We start from the raw sequence: 17,715 nt of genomic DNA on the forward strand, positions 1-17,715 counted from the left end.
ATTTGAAGTGTTTGTATAGAGTTTTTGATGTAATTTTGTTGTCATTGAATAAACATCATGCATGCTTCCAGATTTTGTTTACAGTTTTGTCCTTGTTAATGTTTACAAAAGCATAGAATTTCCTGGTTGTGACACAAGCTGTAATGAGTGCTGGCTAGCAAAGAGGGCCAACAGACTTGGCCACATGACTTATACCTTTGGTATTTCTAGCATGCCTAGGAGGCACGTTATCAAGTCTCCCTAGTCTTATTTGTAGCGACGTAGGTGTGCTTAATTGCAATGGATGGGACTAGCCATTAGTAATGTGTCCATCTGTGCTTGGTCTCTGTCTTTTCGGCTACACGTTGCAGCGGTTTCCATGTTCTGGTTACCGAGCAGAAGAATTCGCCAAAGAATTAGGCAACTATTACTATTGGGTAAATGTTGATTGTGTGGGATTTATGTAATGTCGTTCAACTTCTGTCTCTGATATGTTTTTCACCCGTTACTCGGATAAAGAGAATATGGATAGGGTTCTTGTTGAGCATCAGCGCTACCGGTTGATCTAAAACCAATTGGTGCTAGAAAGGGCGCAACCTTACCAATATAGCACATTCATGCCTCCAGGAGCATGCATTCAATTGTGGCACTCCAGACCATCATGCGAGGACTTGGTCGATGCCATTTCTGACACCCAACAACCCACCCCCCCCAGAAATTGAGAGAATCGAACCCTCGCCACTAGCTCTGATACCACTTGTTGAGCATCAACGCTACCGGTTGATCTAAAACCAATTGGTGTTAGAAAGGGTGCAACCCTACCCATATAGCACATTCATCCCTCCAGGACCAAGCATTCAATTGTGAAACTCCAGGCCATCGTGCGAGGACTTGGTCGATGCCATTTCTGACCCCGAATAATTCTTCGCTATTTTTATGTTGTGGTAGATCACGAAGTAGATTGGTAATTGTTTCCTATCTATTTCTACCGTTAGAGATGCACTGATTTCCTCCTGAGAGGTGGCTAGGTATATGGATAACGTTTCGCCTAGTATTGGGTTAGATAACATTGGGAGCTTCTGGAGGGCTGTCTTTAGCTGCTCTAATGCATGCTCTGCTTCTTCTGTCCACTTGAGGTTGCTTTTGTCTACACATCCTTTTAGGGTCTGGTATAATAACATGGCCTTCTCGGCTGACTTTGAAATGAAGCGTCCAAGTGCAATTATCTTTCCATTTAACCCATGCACCTCTTTAACATTTCTTGGAGGATTGGTTTCCAAACGGTCTTTGATTTTGCTCGGGTTAGGTTGTATTCCTTCCCGTGTGACATAGTAGCCTAGGAATTGTCCTTCTTTTGCCCTGAATGTGCATTTGGCAGGGTTCAGCTTCATTTGTACTTTCTCTAATGTTTTAAAAGTTTCTTCAATATCCCGTAACAAAGCTGCATCATTCGTGATTTTTAGACCATGTAGTCGACATATACTTCCACATTTCGACCGATCTGGTTTTGGAAAGTTTTATCAACCGGCCGTTGGTAGGTAGCTCCAGCGTTCTTGATTCCAAACAACATTTTCTGATAGCATAAAATGTCATGGTATGTGTAGAATGCTTTTTTGTCTTCGTGTTCTCTTTGCATCCATATCTAGTGGTATCCTTTGTATGCGTCCTAAAGCATTTCCATTTGAAACCATCTAACGACTCTACTTTCTGGTCTATCTCGGGGAGTGGGTAACAATCTTTTAGGTGCTGTTTTTTTTCTGAGGCAATATATTTACAGTCTGCGGACCACATCTGTAGACCTCTGCAGTAGAAGAGGTGGACCAAACGTCTGTAGTCTGAAAAAAAAGATTGTTTGTTTTTTTTAACATCTGCGGGCTACTAAAATAAGCTGAAATCTAAATAAATTGATTTTTTTAAACTTCAAAGTGATTTTTTTAATATTTTTATGACTTTGTTATAAATAATTAACAAATCTAGATCAACTTTTATGTATTACTGTATAAAAAATAAAAATAAAAATTGTATGAATTAACGTATATATTTGATAAAAAAACCAACAACTTTGGTTGCAAAGTTATAACTAAACATTATAATTAGGGATCAAAGAATTTGATACATAAATGGATGGAAATAAACTTCGATTTTTTTAATTAAATTCATTAAAAACGTACTATAAATATTTTCTTGAGAAATTGATGATACTGTATTAAATAATATTTTACAAAATTTGGCAAAAAAATATAAGAATATATATTATGATTTTTTTCATATTTATATAAACAACTTCAACGACTATTATTGTAATAAATATTTATTTATAAATTTGTCAAAATATCATATTTATATCGTCGAACGTTTTTTTTTAACTTTTGTAATTTTTTTTTCAAATTGTTTATCATTAATAAAGTTGGAAAAAATATAAATTAAAAAAAAAACTTAAAAAAATAAAGATATATGTGTTTTTTTAGGCTATAAGATGTCTGAAGATGTTAGAAGACTCTGGTCCACATCTGCGCCAAGAAGAGGGCGCGCATAAAATTTTAGGTCTGCAGTCTTCAAAAAAACAAACAGTCTGTGAAGGCTAATGTCTGTGCGTGGTCTGCGCGGCGCAGACAGAAGATGTCACGTAGATCTGCAGACAAAAAACAAACACCACCTTAGACAAGATTTGTTGAGATCCATGTAATCTATGCACATTCTACAACTGCCATCATTTTTTCGAACCCTGAATGGGTTTGTTATCCAGGAAGGAAAGACAGCCTCCCTAAGAATGCCTTCTCGGACGAGTTTTTCTACTTCTGTGTTTAACGCTTTGTTTCGGTCACCATACTGCCCTCTCCTTTTTTGTTTTATTATCGTGCTACCCGTTTTAACATTCAGGTTGTGTTCTATCATCTCTCCGCTTATCCCAACCATGTCGGTAGGTTCCCATACAAAAACGTGTTTGTATTTTTGTAGCAGGGTGAGTAGCTTTTCTCTTGTCTGGTAAGGTAGTGTGGAACCGATTCTGACCTTCTGATCTGGGTACTTGTCGTATATTACTTATTTCGCCTTTGACCCTTATTCCATTGGGTGTTTGTACCTCTTATGATTTCCTTGGGTGTCATAACTTGATTGCATTCAATAGTTTTTTTGTGATGGCCCTGACAGTCGCTATGCCCGTTCCTGTGGGGAATTTAATTAGGCTATGAACGGTCGACGAGATTGCTCCGAATTTGAGCATTGATGTTCTCCCTACGATTAAGTTATGATTGGACTCTACCCTGACAATGATGAAGTGTAGCCTTATCATTTTTTCCTTGCACTATTTCTCGTCTTCTAGCGTGAGAGGCATGATGATTGCACCTAACGATGTGACACTGTGCCCATCAAAGCTTGTTAATATACATGGTGGCGGTTCCAGCCCCTCCCTTCATTTGGAGGATAATTGTCTGAAGTAGTGTTCAAACATAATATTTGTCGCACTTCCTCAATCGACATAGACTTTATGGATTGTGGTGTTTTTATCTGGGCTCGTACTATTAGGGGATTGTGCCCTCCCCAATCCAGAGGAGCACGGTCATATGGTAAGAATTATAGTTCTGCCCTCTTTGCGGTTGATGTGTTCGTGCTTGGTGCTTTGGTTTGGTGATAGATTCCAATGGTGAGTATCTCTAACCCTTTTTCTGTGGCCTCCGGTTCTTCTTTGATTGGTCGGTTTGTTGGCTCGCACGTGTTATGGCATTCTCTTAGGGTCGTGGCTATCTCCTTGAGCTTCCATTTACCGATGCATTCGTCTAGTTCTTTCTATAAGACGCTACGGTCAGTTGTATCGTGACCTAGCCTTTTGTGGAATTCGCAATATCTCGACTTGTCGGGTAGCCTATCCTGAAATTTTTCTGGAACTTTTTGCTTTGTTAATGATCGCCAGTATGTCTGGGCGCTTGTGCCTCCTATCATCTCCTTGGTATTGTCGGTAGGGTCTGTGGAAGTATCAAATCCTACTTCCGTATCCTCACTCGGATTGGTTGTTATAGTTGTCTCTTGGCTTTCCCTTCTGGGAGTTTGCTGCTTTTAAATATGCTTCTTTGGCCGCCGTGCGTTCTTCCTGTCGCATGTATTTTTGGACTCTTTCATTCATTTCCTGTCTGCTCATAAGCATTTTCCTAAGAAACTTTTTAGACAATGTTCCAGGTAGAAGGCCATGTGTGAAAGCTCCAGTGATGAGATGGTCACATTGCCGTGGAACATCAAGTGTGGCTTCATTAAAACACTTGAAGTAGTCTCTCATGGACTCCATCCGTGTTGCTTACATCCAATGATTTCTTGTACATCCCCTCTATATTTTCGTAACTGCATGAAGTTGGTGAGAAATAATTCCTTCAACTCTGTGAAATTGCGGATACTGTTTGGCGCTATGCTTTTGAAACAGGCCCCTGCATTCCCATATAGGGTGGTTGGAAACGTATGCACCAGAATCGCTTATCTAGCTTTAGCGACTCCATGTTCCATTTGTATGTGTCTATGTGGCTATTTGGGCAGGTTGTTCCATCGTATATTTTTAGGTGTGGGAGTTTGGCTGTAGTGGGCATGCCGTATTCATGTAGTTCTGGTATGAATGGCGATATATGTTGATCTAATGGGGCTATGTGGTTGTTTGCTTGGATTTGTGGGTAAATTGTGTGTTGGGGTGTAGGGAAGTTTGGATGGTGTGCATTATTTAACATGTTGGTGAATGTTGGGAATGGTTGTGCATGAACATTATTGAAGGGCATGTTGGAGTATATGAGGGAGATACCAAACTGAATAGGTGAGGAAAATGTTTGTGGTGAGTTGTTTTCCATGTTGATGAATGGTGCAACTAGGGACGGTAGTGTCCCTTGTGTTAAGTCTATCAGTTGGAAATTCGGTAATGGTTGCACATGCATGTAGGGCTGCATTTCTATTTGTAGCGGCGTAAATGGTGGTGTGTTGCCGAAGAGTAGGGAAGTTGGTGTCTACACAGTGTTTAGTGTGGAGCTTTTTCTTGGTTGATTGTTGTACACTTATCAGAGTGAGAGTAGGTATCCATAATTTATTTATCGTCATCCCCGATGTATGGGCGTATGCGACAGTTCTGGTGGTCGTCCGACTTGTTTCAGTGATGATTGAGTCGAGGGATGACATTGGCTGAACATGGCTTTACATCATATTGTTGGTGCCTCCCTCTCCGTCGTTTTACATGTTTGGAGTTTGGTGGTTAAGGCTTTTAGTATCGTTGTCTCAGCAAACAAATGACGCCAATGATGTGATATTAGGTTTCCGATATGATGGCGATAGCTCTATTGGGTGGATCCCCACGGAGATCTGTAATCACAACAAGAAACAGGCCGTCGGCTGTTCTCCGGGAGGATGTCCGAAATAGCGCTTCGATGGTCAAGTTAATCTCTGAGAAAGTATATATCGTAAGGCTTAGAGAGTGAGAGTTCAGATCCCTTTACCGTTGAAGGCATATGACCTTTTATAATGAGGATTTGGGCACATATCCCACTCGTGGGGGCAGGGGTGTCAGACCCCGATCGGGACAGAGGCGCTGATTAGTAGATTGTACCTTTGTCCCCTGCCTAAGCCGTGATTGGCTTAGCCGCGGTAGTGGTGTGTGCACTTGCACTGGAGTTAGCAGGTGATGGTTTGTCGCCTGTTGACTTTCCCGCGTATGTTCGAAACCGGATTCTGGTCATCAAGGGATGGCCCGATCCAGGCTGGAATGAGTGTTGGCTAGCAAAAAGGGACAATAGACTTGGCGATACGGTTTATACCCTTGGTATTTCTGGCGTGCCTAGGATGCATGATATCAGCGTGTGTGTAATACATCTAGAAGGGGGCTTATTTGGCTCCTAGATTTCATGTATATATTATATTCAACCCTACATCTTAAATATGGCATCTTTTTTAATGGATAATATAAGGAGGTTATATTAACGTAAGTACTTTGATTACAACAACATATGGTTGATTAGTTAGCTTATATGGTGTCATGGTGGATCCGTTATTTGACGACTATTCAGTTTCAAGGTTTTTCTTTTGTTGTCTTGCTTGATGAAATCTATAATGACCATAACAAAACCTTTTATATATATATATATATATATATATATATATATATATATATATATATATATATATATTACCTCGATGTTTTTCATAATAACATATTTTTGTTAATGCATTTATAAAGAGTTATAACCCAATGGATATGAAGATATCAATAATATAAGCTCTCTCTCTCATCAAGAGACTAATTACCTATCCTCTCCTTCATTAATCATTATCCTTAGAGAATTATACATCCATAAAGATTGGATTCAGTAATACTAGTATCACATATCATTGTCAAAAAGTCATATATATATATATATATATATATATATATATATATATATATATATATATATCATGGTTCTAAATAACGTAAGGCGTGACTTGACGGCAATGTCAAGGCTCAAGCTTTTCCGAGCCTTGGCGAGCCATGTCGTTTGTAAAGCGTGACTTAAGGCGGCAATTTTATATATATTTAATATTTTTATATGTATTTTCAACTATTATTCTATTTTATACACATATATGAGTTAAGACGGCGTTTTGGCAAAGCTTGGCGGCAGACACAAGCCTTGGAGTCATGGCGCGCCATGGCGGAGCCATGACGAGCTTTTTAGAATCTTGATATATATATATATATATATATATATATATATATATATATATATATATATATATATATATATATATGATTCACCCTCTCTTACAAAAAAAATTTGGAAGAAAACTTTATATATATCTTATATAGTATTAGAGTCAGCGTATTAGCGTTTATATATATCTTACATAGTATTAGAGTCAGCGTATTATTCGTATATACCAATGTCGCTTCCAAAATATTGATATATATGAATGGCTTAAAATTTGAACATATTTTAATGCCAAATAAGTTTCTCAAGGTCATAATTGTAAGGGCCTAAATTAAGCTACACGTCCGTAGATCTAAGGTACGTATAACTTGAAAATATGACACAAAAGGATAGCACTAAAAACCAAAAAGGCCATAAATAGCTTTTGTGGCCAATTGCAGTTAAGAAATGTTATTAGAATCTTATATCGTCGAATAGTTTTTAGATAAATATTCATTAGAAACGTAAAAACGATTATTCGAATATTTCTTGAAATGGCTGTACAATATTGGGAAATTGTTTTTTGTACAACAACATCAATCAATCCGTGGTGTTTCAAACTTATTCAAAAGACTATTTACGATTGTTTCTAAATAAAATTTAGATATATACGATGATCTACCGACTACCGTAGGGTAATCAACGGATTACAACTCACTTAAAATAAGGTTTTACATACAAATCAGATGGTATTTATATACGTACTAGGCTAGCTTGTTTAAATAGTTCAAACCTGTTAGTAAATAAGTTTTAATATATAGTTCAAACTTGTTTAAATAGTACGTATTTTATATGCGTACTCATGAGTTAGAATCCATAGTTGTGGTTCAAAAAAAACTTCATTAACATATCCAACAGATTAACTGGACAATATGATATGAACAACACAATATTTTTCCAAGGGTGTTCATACCACCACATGAGAAAAATAGAAAAAATGGCTTGATGAATTACATTTAATATTTCGAAAAACTTGATACGAAGATGAGTAAACCAATGGGTAAAAGCTTCTGTTGGTGTTTACGATTCGGTTTAATATTAGCGATTTCAAGAGAAGATAGACAAGAAATCTTGTTCAAGGCAAGGAATGGTCAACCCCATGTCGTGGTTAAACCCAAACTCTTCCTCAGCTTGACGTAGCAGGATTTGGAACCCTATGTCATGTAGGCATGATATCGGTATGATGTATCTGCTTCTTCTTTCTCCTACGTACACTACAAAGTGTCCTCTGGGGACGTCAGTTGGGTAGCCATTGTCATCGTCTTCAATATTTGAGCCTTTCTTGATGATTCTCTTGTCGGCTATTGCTTGTGTTTGTTTGTTGTGAGATCTTCTAAGACCCATTATCAATTTCTTTGTGTGTGTAATGGTTAGATGGTGGTGGTGGAGGTGGATTGGTTCGTGGTGATGATGGTGGTGGTGGTGAAGGGCTTTTATAAGGGAGTTGAGAGGCAAATGCATGTGGAGGAGAGGCAGGGTTACGAAGGTGGTTTCATAAGAAGGTGTGTTTGTATAATCACTATAATGACACGGCTTCATGTCACTTTGGCCTAACCCTACATTGCCACCTTTGTATATGACACCAAGACCCAAGGGGACCTTTCATTTATATAGCAATATGTATGCATTAAAAGCCATATTGTTTTGAGTTTTGACCGATTTACTTATATAAAATCGATTAATTTTTACTATGTTTTATTTAATTATAAACGGGTAAAAAGGATAAAATCAAAAGTTTAACATTTTATTTTGGAACAACTAAACACTTAGGTGCTGTTTGTTTTTTCTGAGGCAAAATGTCTGCAGTCTGCGGACCATATCTGTAAACCTCTGCAGTAGAAGAGGTGGACCAAACGTCTGCATTCTGAAAAAAGAAGACTGTTTGTTTTTTTTTAACATCTGCGGGCTACTAAAATAAACTGAAATCTAAATAAACTGATTTTTTTAAACTTCAAAGTGGTTTTTTAATATTTTTATAACTTTGTTATAAATAATTAACGAATATAAATCGACTTTTATCTATTATTGTATAAAAATAAAAATAAAAATAAAAATGGTATGAATTAACGTATATATTTGATAAAAACCGACAACTTTAGTTGCAAAGTTATAACTAAACATTATAATTAGTGATCAAAGAATTTGATACATAAATAGATGAAAATAAATTTCGATTTTTTCAATTAAATCCATTAAAAACAAACCATAAATATTTTCTCGAAAAATCGACGATACTGTATTAAATAATGTTTTATAAAATTTGGCAAAAAAATATAAGAATATATTATGATTTTTTTTTTCATATTTATATAAACAACTTCAACGACTATTATTGTAATAAAGCTTTATTTATAAATTTGTCAAAAATATCATGTTTGGTATCGTCGAACGTTTTTTTTTTAAGTTTTGTAATTTTTTTTTTCAAATTGTTTATCATTAATAAAGTTGGAAAAAATATAAATTAAAAAAACTTAAAAAAATAAATATATATATGTTTTTTTAGGCTAGAAGATGTCTGAAGATGTTAGAAGACTCTGGTCCACATCTGCGCCAAGAAGAGGGCGCGCAGACATTTTTAGGTCTGCAGTCTTCAAAAAAACAAACAGTCTGCGAAGGCTAATGTCTGTGCGTGGTCTGCGCGGCGCAGACAGAAGAGGCCACACAGATCTGCAGACAAAAAACAAACACTACCTTACTCTACATCGGCTGTTTTGACCAACAAGAGATTTTCAATTTTTTGCTAAGGAACACATTTCTTTAAAATTTTGGTACTAATGGCCATCAAAAGTTTAACTAATTAAAACAAGAAGACTTAATGCACAAAATTGTTCAGATTGTATTGTAGTTATATTTAATAGATTAATTATTTATAAGAAAAAAAAAAAGATTTATGGGATATCCCAATCCATATATCAAATAATTACTTGTTTTCACGTAAATAGAATAAAAATAAATAACATACTAGTAAGAAAGTTGTAGACTAGTTAGCTTAAAACAATATTAACCCCAAAACAGATCAGATGACCTAAGATTATTACTCACGTCATCATATACTAAATTTCATCGTAAATTTAATAAATATGATGTATTTTTTATTTTATTTCGAAACACTTTTGATATTTGCGACACCATTATTTCTTATATATGTACGTATCTGGTGTAACAAATAACTTACTTTATTATTATTATTATTATTATTATTGTTTGATGTTTGATCAAGGACGGTTCTAAGGGGTTCCCGGTGTGGCACCGACAACCCCTAATTTTTCTGGCCGCAATGAATTTTTTTTCGAATTTTCAGTTTTTTCTACCTATTTTCATGTATCGCCAACACATATTCATCCCGGCAACACTTATCATGTATTCCTGTATCCGTCCCTGTGTTTAATGTTTGATATTTCTAAGTATTTGAGGATTAGTGGAATGTATTTTTCATTGTTATCATGACTAGCTTATAAAAAGAACATTAATATACCCAAATAAAACAAGTATTATTACATGGGACTTGTGTGTATGGAGTTACGAAGACTCGTCTCATATATCTAGACTTAATCTTGTTTAAAAGGCATTTTGATAAACCTCATTCAAAGATATATGCCAAAACCACATCTAAAACTTTTCGACAATCAAATTTATTTCCAAAATCGTGTCCATCTCTATTTCAAGAGATCCAAAATAGGTTGTGCATAGACCGCATATGGTGGGACCAAAACTTACGTAGCAATGAAGGTACCACATGTAAAAAGGTGTAACATTTATTTTATCGCAAACATCTAATGTTAAATTTCAACAACCCGAGTTAATATGTGATACGTAAATTAGATATACAAGGTCCTTAAATTTTGGGTGAAATGGTTAGCGAAAAACACCCACAATTGAAAGAATATAGGTTATACAAGTTCATGAAATGTTGGCTTTGTTGTTAGAAAACAATTTTAATTGTTAGACTGTCTTTATAGTGATGTGGTGTGAGAAGTTTAGATAAAACAAAAAAAAAAAAAGAGAAAAAAATTAAAAAAGGAAAAGCACCAACTTTGTTGGGTGCCCGATCTTTGGTCCTGATTGATATCGACATGTTACGAGCTTATGTTATTTGTGCTTTTACATTTAATATGACAATCTACTAATAAATCAGACTTTATTTATATCTATAAAAAAACAACACTGATATACATTTTCATATACAATCTCAAAGTTTTATAATTTATATTTTAATTTTAGTTTGGCTTTATTTCTTTTTACTACAAAGTTTCATATGTTAGGTGATGAAATAAATTTAATCATATATCTACTACAAATACAAAATAGATAAGTATACATAATGTTCTAGATTGTTTATTGGTTGTGAAGACATCTTTCCCTACATATGTTATTACTATTTAGGATGTATTATACAATTCTTTATTCGAATCTTTCATCCATATAATGCAAGATTAACTATTTGGGATGTTTACAAAAAGAGAGGGTCAGCAAAGAGTTGATAGTCAATCAACCTTAGCAATTTTGGATAGTCCCATGTTCCATAATTGAAGATGGATACATCAATACAGCAAATGGTTACAATATTATGACTTAGTGAACACTAATATTAGATGCCACTAATAATGTATATCTGCTAATTCAATGGAATTACAATCGAATAAAGCAAGTGTGATGTGGCCTTTCAACTACCTTCACATGCTATTGTCACAAAGGACATTCAAGGACACAATTTCTTGAAAAGGAACTTATAACCAAAGTACATAAAAGGACAATTCAAACCTACAAGATAGCTCATTTACCAAATAAGTTCACAAAGATTCAACGACTCTTGACAAAAAGTGAATTCAAGAACATATATCAACAATAGTTCATTCATAAACCAAACAATATGTGGAAGTAGATGATAGTTTCAAGGGTTGTTTCTTTTTTCCCATTAAGTCTTGTGCTGATCGGATAAAGATATCTATCTGGATAAACCGGTGCACATATAATTTTTGTTTCTTTTCTAGACCACAAAGCCGTTTGAATGAGATTGAATGACCATTTTATCCTTACATTTCAACAAACAAAATTCAAGATATTCTTCAATTTTAACGTGAGAGGAGTTTGGAGGAAAAAAGAAAAACGGAAAATTGGTAAAGGGTTGGTGTCTGAATACGTTATTTCAGGTTTTCTGGCTTAACTCATCAAGTCATTATGCCATGTCACTAATTCAAAAAAAAAAATACCTAAGTAATTTTAATTATTATTTAAGCTTAAAGTAACATAAATTTTACCCTACGCATCAAACATACTCAATCGCCTTCTCAACTTCATAATATGATTTTGCACCTGTTGACGTGTCTCTACAAGTTTTCATAGCTCATCAGCCTCAGAGAATTTGGTCAACCATTGACCAGTGGATGATGTTTAGTGTCCCCTCTTTTATTATCATGTCCATCTTCTAGACTAACATTACTTAAAGCCAAGTTTAAAGTGGCTGGAACACGTGGCACAATTACAGATGGATGATTAATCACACAAGAAACTTCTCACGAGGATTTGGGAAAACAATCTCATCATAAGATTCAACAATCACTGGTTTCTTGGTTGATAAAGGACCATGTTCCACTTTAGAGTATAACTTCAGATGATGAAACCTGAAGATTTTTTAATGACTGAATCGTTACAGACATTGCCATGAAAATTGAAAAGATTGAATCAAATCATCAATGATTATTGACTTACAAGTCTAATTGCTTGTCAGAGACATCATCATGGAAGAATATTGAGATTTCTATTTCAAATTCACCCCATCCACATTCTGTTAACTCAAATGGAGGTGATTCTATTACTCTTTTTGAGTTATTGAAACTTGGATGCAATTGGAAGACAACTTTCTTGATAATTACACTTAGGTCCTCGTTTGTTGCCCCACGTACACAAACAATCCATATGTGAGATTGAGTTCTAGTGTATATATAAGAGGAAAACATTTGAACTTTTTATTAAAATGTCCACTTTAAATCTTATTAAAGAATCCTAAAGATAAAAGGAATGTGTCAAAATTAGATTCTACTTACTCTGTGGCTTTTCTTCGAAGCCAGAATGACATGGTTCCATAGGCAATGGTGACACAGATTTCAAGATCTTTAATCTTCTTGGTTGAGTTCTGAAACACATGAGAGAATATATGAAATGGTTTTATACATATAAAGTGTTAAATTTGAGCATATGACATTTGACATACAAATATAACATCCATTTCATCACATGAGGCCGAGGTAGATACCAATTTTCAACCAAGAACTGAATAGAATGTCAACTTATATCATCATCAATCGAATCAATCTTAGCCAATTAGTAATCAGTCACTTATTTATAAAATTTAACATGGTTCAATTTGGTTATCTTAATCATGGATTCTGAATAGACTTATATGTGTGTGGATGAAAAGCTTCATGTGATAATTAAAGTTAAACTTCTTGTCTAGTTGCAGATGAACAACATAGCTAAAATTAGTTCCAAATCAAGTTGGATCCAAGTTACAGTTTCACTCAACTCATCCAATCTTGAATGTTTAGTTTGATTGATTCAATTAGATTTCTTCCCTAGTGTTCTTATATATTTATACAATTATATAAAAAGCATATTGCCCTATCTACGAGTTAAATACTTTTTAATAAAATATTAGCTCGATCCCCAAAACGATCGACATCTAGCATCAAATGTCAAAATTTATTCACTTTTAACTTTAACAATGATTTATGAGTTTAATTAATATTAATAGAAGAAATTTTTGGTTATGTCGAAACGTAACACGAAAAAGAAACAACTTTTTAGTTTTAAAATCAGAAGTGCATTTGTTGAGGGGATGATCATACAACGACAAGGTATGCAGATGTAGACAACTCAGGAGCCACATGTACGAATTATCCCCATAATACTGTAAATTAACGAGTATCTTGCTATCTTCGTCTTCAATTTCCAACATCTGGTGGTGCGTTGAATATGATCCTTCTCCCGCATGCGAACGAATGTCATTTTGATCACTCACAAGTGAAACGCCAGTCATTGCTTTGTTCTGATATTGGGAAATTCCACGTCCAAATTGATGTGTGTGTGTTTTCAGTATCTTAGAAGCAAAATCTCTAAAAAAAAGTGTAAGTCAATGAGGGTTTTGTAACACAAAGGCATTTGGAAAAAATATTATGAATGTTATTGTGATATAATCTAAAAAATGTTCAAGATTCAAGCACATATATTTACTAAAATGATCATAAAGGGAATACGTAATCAAAAATTTATTTTATTCGGAATTTAACAAATTAACCGTTTAAATTGTAAAATGTACATCGTGCATTGGTCAGGGTAAACGTTTGTGATGACCTTAAATGAAGTTTAAAATGATCTCAACAAAAATAGCTAAATAACGGGCTTGGTCGTTAATCCCATATTATATAAACGTATAAAGAACAACATTTGAAATAAAGGAAATTAAGTAAATTAACCATTTAAACGAGTATCAATTAATTTTTTTTTTGAAAAATGACAGTTTTCTTCGTAATAAGGCATTCCAGAGTTAGGGATTTATTCTGGAACACTGCTGACCACACTTTCTCTGGAATAGGGCATTCTGGAATCAAGGTTTCATTCTGGAGCTCTGGTCCAAAATAAGAATCTTCGTATATTCCGGACTTACATTCCGGAGTACCAATGACCGAAACAGGAATCTACGTACGACTGTGATGCTCGTACTTTGAAATGACAACACGGACTCAGAGATGCACGTACCGGAGACCTGTTCCGAACAGTTATTCCAAATTACAAACCTTAATTTCCGTCCCCTACATATATATGTGTCTGCATGTACTTAGACGCTTACTTCCAATTAGCTATAATTATCTCTTATAATTTCTTGAAGATGAGTTTCTCAGAGAGTAAGCACGAAGAAATCTTTAACAACCTGTGTAACACCCAGAATCAGAAAGGCCAAGAAAGGAAAGGAAAACCCTAAGTCAAAGGGGTCAACTCGTCGAGTCCAAGGAAGAACTCGACGAGTCGAAGCGGGATCCGGGTGGAAGAGTAAGTGACCGACTCGACGAGTCGGCGAGTAGACTCGGCGAGTCTAGTCTGGGTTGGGAAACCCTAATTTCCGGACTTGGTACCCTATTTAAGCATCATTTCAGGCCTCCACCCCAGTCTCCATCACTCCCCTCACCTACTCTCGAAACCCTAAGCAGCCATTGAGTGTTCTTAAGCTTCTCTTGCCATTTTTGAGTGATTTAAAGCTAGAAGGAAGAAGGAAAACCTTGGGGATTCAAGAAGAGGCAGTAGATCCAGAGTTTGGGAAGCATTTCAGATCAATTGAAGGTATGAAGCTCATATCTTGACTGATAGTCATGTAGATCCTCTTCTAAACCTAGATTTTGTCATTTTTGGGCCATTTCCAAGGTCAATCCGAGTATTGAGCCTTTGTGGACGAAGAGGACTTTAGATCTGTGCATTTATGAGCCTTAGGAGCTCTGAGTGAGAAGCTTTACTCAGCTATAGCATCATTTCTTGTTATGGACCTTCATTTTAGCTTGGATTTGATGTTCAAGCTTCATAGCTCTTTGCATGCACGTAAAGTTGGCAACTTTACGTGTAATGCTAGCCCCAGGAGTCCAGATCTACAAGTGGGAAGCATTGGAATGGACTGTAATCGTCTGAATAGGGTTGGACATAGAGGGACTCGACGAGTCCGTTCTGGGACTCGGCGAGTCGGACCAGTTTCTTGCCCCCAAACCCTTCTGCTAAGGGTGTGAGTTGAGTTGGTTAGGGACTCAGCCAGTGTGACAACCCGAAACTTTGTCCGTTTCCGTTACGCGAGTTTCGTTAATAAAATTTCGAATTTGTTAACTTTTCCGTCAAACTTTTTGGTTTAGAAAATAATCTAGTTATATTTAATTAAATTATTATTTACGAGTTGGAACCAAAAATCGCGCAGGAACCCGAATATCTCGAAAAATCAAGCATTTGCGGTCTAAATGAGATTACGACCGTAAACGTGTTTACGGCCGTAAACTCGTTTACGACCGTAAACCTGTTTACGGTCAGTGAAAGGTGGACCCCCCACAACACCCCTATAAATATGATGCCTCCACCTTCATTAGAACATTTCTGGCCAAATACTCTCTCCTTCTCTCTCTAAGAACCTTAACCGTAAACACTCAAAACGCCTTCAAACTTCGGAAATCATCGAGAAACCACGTTTGGGTCGCTTTGGAACGTCTCAGGGCACTCATCTCTTCGAAATCAACACCCAGATCTAGTGTTCTTGAGTTTACGGTCAACCTTCAGAAACCGTAAACTCTGTTCTTGAGTTTACGGTCCGAACCTTCAGAAACCGTAAACTCTGTTCTTGAGTTTACGGTCCAACCTTCAGAAACCGTAAACTATGTTCCTGAGTTTACGGTCCAAGCCTTCAAGAACCGTAAAGTCCACTTCGACCGTAAACACCTTTTAAGTGGTGTTTTTGACTGAAAACTCACCCTCTTTGATTCGATCAAGTCCCGGTAACATTCCTCAACCGAATACAAGTGTTCTTATGACACTTTATTTATCGAAAATCGCTAATTTAGATACATATATGTATTTATTTGATGATAGAATTTCGTTAAGTGTCGTGCAACAACTCGAGGATCTTCATTTTCAGTCAACGATTTCACGCGACAACTGTGAGTTCATACCCCTACATTTTTCCATATTTTCAATGTTTTCAGGGGAGGGGGGGATACAAGCTAAACACAAATGTTTTCAAAACTTATGCAAATCTCATACTTTAACCCTTTTGTACTGTGTTGAGCATAAGGGACGTTTTCACAAAAAATTGCATAGTTTTCCGGACACGCTATTCACTATTCATGCAAACTATAATCGGTATAGTTTGGGATTTTTCTAAACATCATGAGTACAAAAATTTTCACTATTAAACGTATGCACTAAGACAGAAATAGTTTACAGTTACATCACCACTTTATCATGGTTTTTCATAACTGTAATTATCATTATATACGGTATACATACGGATTTTCACTACGGTAGAACGCTACTACACTACATGTAAACTAGATTGTACGATACTGTGAGGCGCCACTTCACTACTGTACCCTTAGGTGTACATGGATAAATCCTACCACTGTATAACCAGAGTCTCCTGGAGGGAGAGCGTGAGATTTGTGAATAGATCTATTTGGGACTGACAATCCTACATCTGGACTGCTAGCTACAGTTAGGCGGGCACACCTGAGATGTACAAATGTCATTTAACTCGACGCCTGAAGAACGTTGGAAAGGTCACTAGTCATATCAAGCATGGTTATACGACTCACATTATGTATAAATCACCTTTAGTTTACAACTTAACACTCTTCAACAGTTTTATTTTTACTAAATAGAACTGATACACACTACGTATACTGGCTAAAGCCAGGGTATTCAAACAGAACCGATTATGCAATGGTTTCACATACAAAATACTTACACTTCATGATTAGTTTTAGCTAGTCACATGAGGTAGTATTTTCGCATATCACTACAGTTTTCAGTAACGAACATTCATGGTTTTATACGAAATCGATAACGCTACCTTTTCACTAAAGAAAATATCGGATTTTCTTGGAAACATACATATATTCATGGTTTATTACAGAATTGATAACACTACATTTTCACTAAGGAAAATATCGGATCTTCTTGAAACTATACAAATATTTTCTGAACTCATCAACGATTTTCACTACAAACCACCGCTTATGAACTCACCAGCTTTATGCTGATACTCTTTTAAACTGCTTGTATTCTTAGGAAATCAGTAGACAGGTACCTGCTGGATTTTTGAAGAGCTAAAGCAATAAGAGTTTAATGTTTATATTCATACAAGTTATATGATGTAATCCAAACAAGTTTCAGAACTGATGTAAACATTTTTACTTAAGTATTCACTGTAATGGTTGTGTTGCTATGATTGCTGTTATTCATTGGTTGTGATGCTACACATGACGTCCTCCACCCCGGAACGTTTCCGCCTTTCTGGTTTAGGGGTGTG

General features: G+C 35.8%; 2 pseudogenes; both read right to left on the minus strand.

Annotated features, from left to right (window-relative positions):
• Positions 1-7,493: 7,493 nt before the first annotated feature.
• Positions 7,494-8,219, minus strand: LOC145156767 (auxin-responsive protein SAUR50 pseudogene; annotated as a pseudogene).
• A 3,705-nt stretch (positions 8,220-11,924) lies between these two features.
• Positions 11,925-13,701, minus strand: LOC145158191 (transcription initiation factor TFIID subunit 14b-like; annotated as a pseudogene).
• Positions 13,702-17,715: the final 4,014 nt, after the last annotated feature.

This window comes from Lactuca virosa, chromosome 2 (assembly GCF_052849685.1).
Source record: "Lactuca virosa cultivar CGN04683 chromosome 2, Lactuca_virosa_CGN04683_v6, whole genome shotgun sequence".
Lineage (NCBI taxonomy): Eukaryota > Viridiplantae > Streptophyta > Magnoliopsida > Asterales > Asteraceae > Lactuca > Lactuca virosa.